We start from the raw sequence: 9433 nt of genomic DNA, 5'->3' as shown, positions 1-9433 counted from the left end.
TAAAGTTAGTTAAACAAATTCAAATTTATACTTATGGATTTAGTAGTCAATTTTGTAGTTTTTTTTTACGAAAACATATAATTCCATAAATTTAATAAACTTAATTTATTAATGAATTTTTTACTAATAATTCCATAATTAAAAATATAAATCAATATTTGTCATACCATTAATGAATAAATTTTCGAAAATAATTAGATAAAGAATTTTCTGTAATTAGTAATAAGAAATGAATAAACAATTAGAATTAAGTTTAAAATTATTATTTATTTATAATATATATATCATCCTATTTACATCTACAATTTTTCTAACAAACATTGTTGTTTTTCAGATTTGGATAAAAACTTTTTGATCTTAGCGATAATAGCTTCCAATTTCGATGATTTCTTCTCATGTTGAATTTCCTTCTTCGTTGCAATATTTTTCCTGTTACTTGCTTTGATAGCTTTCTGCATCCTCCTCGGAGATGATTGGACAGTGCACCTTCTCATAGCGTAACATTCAAGTCTAAACATCTTGGTTATTAAGACAAACTTCTTCAGCTGCGTGTATTAAAATATTCAAATGTAATTCTCGAATGCTCGAATCGAACTGTTTGATGTTAGGGAAGAAACATCAGCTTTTATACTGATTTTCGGACGAAGTATTAATTTTTATGGTAACTACAATAAAAGTGAAAATTCATGACTCGAACTCTGAGAAAAAATAAATGAAACTTTCAAATATATTTAGCGCCATCTGTTGTAAATTATTGTAACAAAGTAAAGTTATTATTTTTAAATATAATTTATATATAAACAAATAATAATTTATGCTCTTTGATTTAATAGTCGATATTATGTTTTTTAGGAATACGCTGGAACCTTGCTTCACGAGTTTAATTCGTTTCAAAATTTCAGGAGTTTTACTTGTATAGTGAAACAGTGTTTCCCATATAAGCCAATGTAAAATACGATAATGCGTTCCATGCCGGATAAAAGTATAACTTCGTCCTGATTTTTAACGATTTTGCTTTTCATTGTTTGACTATTTATTCTCCACACGCAAGTGTTATTCAATTGTGCATAAATTACAATTAGCAAGCCTGAACACAAGTTTAGGAATATGTGTGATCATAAACTACACTAAGATTCAACTAAAATGACTACTGACACCAGGAACTGTTTTCCCATTCACACACGGTTAAGTGAATTTATATTTGTTTATATTAATTATATTAATCCGGCGTTTTACTGGAGGTCTCTTTTCTGTAATTAGTATTAAGAAATGAATAAACAATTATAATTAAGTTTAAAATTATTATTTATTTATAATATATATCATTTTCCTAACAAACATTATTCTTCCTTAAATTTATTTAAGAACTTTTTGATCTTAGCAATAATACCTACCAATTTTCTTGTTTCTTCCTTTGACGGCTTTCTTAACAAGTCTAAACATCTTTTCAGTCAACTTTTTCAGCTGTGTTGTTTGAAATATTTAAATGTAATCCGCGAATCAAAGTGTTTGATATTGAGGAAAAAACATCGATTTTTATATTGATTTTCGGAAGCAATATCAATCTTTATGGTAATTGCAATAAAAAGGAATTTGATGACTCGAAATCTTAGAAAGAATACGTGAAAGTTTAAATTATATTTGTTATAAATTATTTAAAGAAAGTCAGTTTGATTTTAAAGTTAATTAAACAAATACAAATTTATAGTTATTAATTTAGTAATCGATTTTGTAGTTTTATTACGAAAACATATAATTCCTGAAATTTAATAAAATCTTATTTCTGAAATTATTAATCAATTTTCTACTAATAATTCCATAATTAAAAATATATAAAAACATTTATGAAACTATTAATGAATTAATTTACAAAAATAATTTAAATAAAGAATTTTCTGTAGTTAGTATTAAGAAATGAATAAACAATTATAATTATGTTTAAAATTAATATTTATTTATAATATATTTCATGCTATTTACATCTATAATTTTTCTAACAAACATTATTGTTCTTTAGATTTGGATAAAAACTTTTTAATCTTAGCGATAATAGCTTCCAATTTCCCTGATTTCTCCTCATGTTGAATTTCCTTCTTCGCTGCATAATTTTTCCTGTTACTTCCTTTGATGGCTTTCTGCATCCTCCTCTGAGATACTTGAACCTTCTCATTTCGTAACAAGTCTAAACATCTTGTTTATTAATGTCAAACTATTTCAGTTGTGTTGTTTGAAATATTTAAATGTAATCCGCTTATCAAAGTGTTTGATGTTGAGGAAGAAATATCGGTTTTTATATTGATTTTCGGTAGCAATGTTAATCCTTATAGTAATTTCAATAAAAAGGAATTTGGTGACTCAAAATCTTAGAAAAATATATTTGTTATAAATTATTTTAAAAAAGTCAATTTCATTTTAAATGTAATTAAACAAATACAATTTTATACTTATTGATTTAGTAGTAGATTTTTTTATGAAAACATATAATTCCTGAAGTTTAATAAACTGAAATTATTAATCAATTTTCTACATTTTTCCATAATTAAAAATATAAATCAATATTTGTCATACCATTAATGAATAATTTTTCGAAAATAATTTAGATAAATAATTTTCTGTAATCAATATTAAGAAATGAATAAACAATTATAATTAAGTTTAAAATTAATATTTATTTATAATATATTTCATCCTATTTACATCTATAATTTTTTTAACAAACATTATTGTCCTTTAGATTTGGATAAAAACTTTTTGATCTTAGCAATGATAGCTTCCAGTTTCCCTGATTTCTTCTCATGCTGAATTTCATTCTTCGCTGCATATTTTTTCCTGTTACTTCCTTTGATGGCTTTCTGCATCCTCCTCGGATAAGCTTGGACAGTGCACCTTCTCATAGCGTAACATTCAATTCTAAACATCTTGTTTATCAAAGACAAACTTCTTCAGCTGCGTCTATTGAAATATTCAAATGTAATCTTCGAATGCTCGAATCGAACTGTTTGATGTTAGGGAAGAAACATCAGCTTTTATACTGATTTTCGGAGCTTTATGGTAACTGCAATAAAAGTGAAAGTAAACTTTAGCGCCATCTGTTGAACATTATTTAAAAAATGGAAATTTAAATTTTAATATAATTACACAAATACAATTTAATAATTAATTTTTAACACGTATTCATTTTAGTAAAACTTATAATAATTACTGAAAATTAAAAATTAAACCATGATTTGTTACTGTAGCCTATGTAAAATCACCCATTAAATTAATATCCATAAAACGCATTGTTTAACTTTTAATTATCTATTAAATTTCCGTTTAAAACAAACATAATTGTATTGTCTATTATTATTTTTAACCAGTAAATAATTAAGATCTTTGTTTCAAGAAAAAAATATACGAACTTAATGGAGAGGAAATACAAAACTACTAAATATTTGCAATAAAAGTTATTGGCTTTTCGGACGTTACGTTTAATATTTGGTGATTATGTAATGTCGGAGCGGAATTGCTGCGGCTTCTGTTTCCTAACGCTCCTCATTCACACTAACAGCGTTGCTAATTCGACGTTCCACTGTTTCTTCTATTAGAAACAACCTACTTCTGTTTATTACATTTTTTTGTTGTTATTATTATACGTTTATTTATATCATTTTATATGAGTTTTGCAAACAATTATCTTTCAAACTATTTTTCTAATCTACTAGTATATATTTTTTTATTTACAATTTGTTTTTATTAACGACTGAAAGTCTTTTTTGTCATATATTTTTATTTTTTGATAATTGATCTGTTAATTAAAGAACAAATGTTAAATTTTTAGAAATTAAATCGTTCATAATTGAGAAAATTTAAATTTGATTCACATTTTATTTTGCTTTATTTTTTCATTTTCTGTTTATTAAACCTTAGTTTGACAATAAACTTAAAATGTGCTAATTAATGTACATTAGGTTATATCAATTATTTAGTCTTTATTGTTCATTAAAAAGAAAACGTGTTAGTTGACTTCTTTTGTTTTAATTCGGTTTATTAATTTATGTGGAATAGATTTCTTAAGTAAAGAAGTTGTAATAGATTTTTATGTTTGCAGACAATTCCATTAAGAAAATTAAGTAATTAGCTGTGAGTATTAATGAAAGCTTTGCAAATCATTCAAGGGACGTCTAGGATTTAGTTTTTTTTGTTCATCAAATTATGCAAAGTTCGTTGGTTTCCGGGCGGAAGTTGTTTACGTCGTTGATTCTTAGTTTTTTTTTGATATATATTAAGACTTGCGGTGAAAGAATAGGATGGTGGACAGTAGATAAATTAGTGTTGATAATGTCGGTATTAATACGTATTTATTGCCTTCTGCGAGAGGCAAAGAAGAAAGGGTGGATTCATCTCCCCTAGGTTTCCCATCTCCTCGCCAATTTAATGAAGAAAAGATAGGTTAGGTTGAAGGGCAAGCGAAAGGTTCGGCTGATCCCGTCGAGGCAATGATAGTAATCACTTATCGGTGATGGTAACCTCTTCCTTTCTTCCGCGACGGAAAAGGACGACGACGTAGACGACGCAATTTTTTTTCAGTAAATAAAAAAATAGGGCTTCTGACGAGGTGCGCCGGCGTCGCGACGCTTCCGTCTCGTACACGGCACACGGTTTCGGCGTGTTTTCAGGCAGTCGCGTCCCGATCCGAGCACCTTCCGGACACTCTTCGTACCGCGATTCGCGTCTTTTCCACGTGAAAACTATTTATTAACGTGAGTTTTCCGCTGATATTTCCTTCACATTCTCCTGAAAGTTATCCGCGCTGTTCTTGTGCTGTTTGTGAGAACGTTTCTGTTTATGCTTCTGTGAATATTCCTGAAGAAATCTTCGGTGAGTTTTCATACATCCCGAAATTTTCACAATAACAAGAAACTTAGCACTCATTAGCCTTTCTTTATTTCAATATAACTTCTTTTTGATAAATAAAACAATGAAATGTAAAAAGTAATGAAATTTTGTCATAATTTCTTTTTCTACTTTTTTTATTAAAAATTTACTTGATATTACAATATGATTAAATTACTTTACTTTTTCAGTCATTTTCATATAACTTCTGTTACGTAATGTTAATTAACACTATTTCTTTTATTTTTCATTATACGAGAGAAGCAAAAATGAAAAGAAAAATAAAGCAAATTGCTAAAATCCAAATGAAACTTTTTAAGCCGAGATGTTATCGAATTAAAACGAAAACGTTCGCGTTAATCTTAAGCCGACGCGGATTGATCGAAAAGTTCTCTAATTATGTTTAAAAAAAATCTTAAGTGTATAAAGAAAATAATACGAGAAAAAAGAAAATATTCGATTGCGATGGAATATCTTGACAAAGATTAAGCACTGCATAATTATTAACTCTAAACGAAAACTTTTAATATTTAAAGTAATGAATAATAATATTTAATTAAAATATTAACCAACATATTTTTTTATACTTTTAAAATTTGTAAATTTGTGTGTTTTAATAATAATAATAATAATGTTTATTACATCAGTCATACAAAAAAACGTATACAGAAATAAAAAGAACAAAATAAATATATATAATTTCAAAAAAGTTAACTCTTACAAAGGGCTATTAACCATAGGTCTTTCTGCCCTAGTATGTTTTATTTTATTTATATTGAGGACGATTTTGCTAATATGTAAAATTTGAATGTCTTCTTTTATGACATGTTGTAAAAATATTTTTTTATTATTATTAATCAGACAATAACTGTAATGTCTTCTAGATATAAATGAAATATGTCATAGATTTGCAGGACAAAAAATTATTACAAGAAAAAATTGAAAACGAATCATTTTGATTGGCCTTTTTATGAGCGTATTTTTTTAAAATAATGAAAATATGGGGACAAAAAAAAATTGCATTGAAATTTAACAAAAGTAATTAATTTGTCAATTGGATTTCCGATGAAAATGTAATTTTTTTTATGTTGTTGTGTCAACGAAGAATAATGAATATAAAACAAAAATCAGGATGGAATTAAAATTTATTTGGTTGTAAAATGCATGTGTCATGGAAAAATAATGGATTTTTACGTACATTGTTCAGCATTTTCAATTAATGAAAAAAAAAATGCATTGGAAAAACAACGACACTTATTATAGAAATAACATTGACTTTCGTGATTGATAAAATTAATTTGTTTCATATACATATTTTATTTAAACAATTAAAAAAAATATTTTTGTTAAAAAATGTATACATTTCACTATTTCCAACATTATAATGAAAACTGATTTTAACTTTATTTATTTTTTAGAAGGCTATGAACCATAATTGTTATTGTCAACTGTCAAAAAAATGTAAAGTTGTTTTACAAATTGACATATCACAGCGAAATACTCTCGAAATACTCTTGTCAAATTGACAATTATGAAACGAATTATTAAGTTGATCAGGAAATCAACATCAATCATCATAACGTTGTTTATTTTACCACGTTACAAACGATATAAATATTGATTTATGATAACCTGTCTATTGCTTATGTCATTTATTACAAACATGATAAAGTTGATTATATAAATGACAAACGACAAACCAGTGTCAACTGTCAAAAAATAAATGTCAATTGCAAAAGTAAAATCATTAATTATGAAACGAATTATTAATTTAATAATTACGTCATTTTATAGTAATTTTTAAAGATATAAATATTGATTTATGATAACCTGTCAATTACAAATGCCAAATTGACAATTATGCACCGAATAAACAATTTTATCATTAAATATGTTATTTTAAAATAAACGTGAGAAAGTTGAGTATATAATTGACAAACAAGAAACCAATGTCAACTGTCAAAAAATAAATTGCAAACGTCAAACCAACAATTATGAAACAAATTATTAATTTGATCAGGAAATACGCCATTTTATAGTAATTTTCAAAGATATAAATATTGATTTATGATATCCTGTCAATTACAAATGTCAAATTGACAATTATGCAACGAATAAACAATTTCATCGTTAAATACCTTATTTTATATTAACCGTGAAAAAGTTGAGATAAAAATGCGTAATTCTACCAAAAATAATGTAGAACTGATGAAGAATAAAGAAAACGTTAACAATAAGAAGAAACTACGTAGTACCATAGAAAGTTCAATCATAAACACTATAAAACCGAAGATGCAGAAATAGAACGTTAGAAATAAGAACAACACGCGTAATTGCGTAAAAGTTCAAAGAAATTCTGAATATAATATTTCGAATTTGATAGAAAAGCAAAAGATTTAAAGTGAGATAATGAGAATTATAAAGTCGGATGAAATAGATTTGCTTGATGGATATATAGAGATTATTGATATAGGTGAGGATTAAACTAATAACCAGTCATATTTATAACCTGTCAATATTTCAAATTCCAAATGTCAAACCAACAATTAAGAAAGCAATTATTAATGTCATCAAATGATTCATTTCACAGTAAGTTTGAGAGATGTGAAATTGACAATTATGCAACGAATAAACAATCATTGATAAGCGTGAGAAGTTTGGACAACAACATTATAGAAGCGACTAAAAAGAAAGTATTCATTATAGAATTCAATTTGAGAAAACTATACAATTATTTCTTAAAAGTTTAAGAAAATTCTGAAAAGAAGTTCAAAATTCAAAAAAGAAAAGATCAAAAGTGAGAAATATAAAGTCGGATGAAATAGATTTCCTTGACCAATAACCAATAATATTTTTTTTTTCAAATTTTATAAATTATTTCTTATGTATACAATTTTGTGTAAATTTTATGTTTAATGTTATTGAAAGGAAGTGTCCAATATAGGCAACATTCGTTGTATTCCAATCAACATTTATATGTCAAACGTCAAAGTTATATAACAATAATTTACTCAAACCTATATGTACAAATCAAAAATATAAATAATTTTTCAACTTGAATTTTCTCATTTATTTTAACCTTAATCCGTTTTATTTAATAAATCCTTGATTATTATTTTAATAGCTAATAATTACGTAATCCAGGTAAGTTGAATTATTTTAATCTTAATCATATTTTTTTATTAAAATCTTGATTCTAGAGTTAATACAAACACTTTTGACATACGCTTGTTTTTTGTTCAATATTGAAGTTGTCACCTGTCATTTTAAATATTGACAGTTTTTGTAAATAAAGTTAGGATTTTACTACTTCATAGCTAATAATGCAAATAAGTTGATTATTTGTAGCTTAATCAATCAATTATTTTAATCTTTTTTTTTAAATAAAACTTTGAGTCTAATTTTAATAGAAACATTTATTCTATATGTTTGATTTTTTGCTATTCAATATTGACACCTGTCACCTGTTATTCCAAGTATTAACAGCTTTTGTAAATGAGGTTACAATTTTACGATTTCAGAGCTAATAATCACGTAATCAAAGCAAGTTGAATATTTCAAACGTTTATTGCGAAACAGGCATTTCTAGTATGTGCGATGTATCTTCTAATTAATAAACTTCCCGTACAAAAGTCTAAGCTGAAACTCGAAGTCTGAGACACAAATGAAACGTTATTTTCTTCTGGGTACAAAGGCACCAAGAAACGAGGGAAATCTGGATGCGTCGTTCCGTTGACGAAAAGTTTTCAGGCGTCGCGACACGCGCCTCGTTTGTCTTAAATAGAATTTGCTCCAGTTCAGTCAATCAGTGGTAAATGAGACGCCCACCATATCATAACTCGCAAATATTGACAACCTCTCAATCTATCAATTACGTAACAAATGTAATATCAACTAAAGTTGACTTTCATCAATAACATTCATCTCATTTTACAATAAGTAAAGTACTTACGAAATTGTCAACTAAACTAGATTTTAAACATTAATAACCTTGAGTTTATTAATTTGACTTACTATAGCAAAAGACTACCACGTAGGAATATTGACAAGCTGTCAATATGTAAATTTCAAATGTCATACCAACAATTATATAACGAATTAGTAATCCAATCATGAAATACTTTATTTTAAAGTAACTTTGGGAGATATAATTACTGATTTACAATACCATTACATAACAAAAAATATTGATAACCTGTCAATATGTCAAATTGACAAATAAACAATTTCATCATTAATTACCTTAATAATTGGTTGATATTAATATTGTCTTATCACTTATCCCAAGTAAGAACATTTACAAGCTGTCAATTTCAAATGTCAAATCAACTATTATGCAACGAATTATTAAGCTAATTATGAAATATTGACACCTGTCAATATTTCAATTGCAAATGTCAATTTTACAATTATGCAACCAAATATCAATATAATCATTAAATTCATAATTTTATAATGTGTTTAAGAGAAATGGAGAATTGACTAATAATTGACAAAAAACGTAACGATTTAATTGGACTTTTAGAGAGAGATATAAATATTGAATTATCAGAGAAAT

General features: G+C 26.1%; 1 long non-coding RNA gene across 1 annotated transcript in view; it reads left to right on the top strand.

Annotated features, from left to right (window-relative positions):
• The first annotated feature begins 4675 nt into the window (after positions 1-4675).
• Positions 4676-9433, top strand: part of LOC108565686 — a 41163-nt gene continuing 36405 nt past the window's right edge. The window contains exon 1 of the long non-coding RNA XR_001891184.1: positions 4676-4860. This is a non-coding gene — a long non-coding RNA (uncharacterized LOC108565686). The remainder of the gene's footprint in view (positions 4861-9433) is intronic.

This window comes from Nicrophorus vespilloides, unplaced genomic scaffold (assembly GCF_001412225.1).
Source record: "Nicrophorus vespilloides isolate i.1.1-1 unplaced genomic scaffold, Nicve_v1.0, whole genome shotgun sequence".
NCBI lineage: Eukaryota > Metazoa > Arthropoda > Insecta > Coleoptera > Silphidae > Nicrophorus > Nicrophorus vespilloides.
The sequence above is the reverse complement of the archived record's forward strand: the minus strand, read 5'-3'. Positions and strand labels throughout refer to the sequence as shown.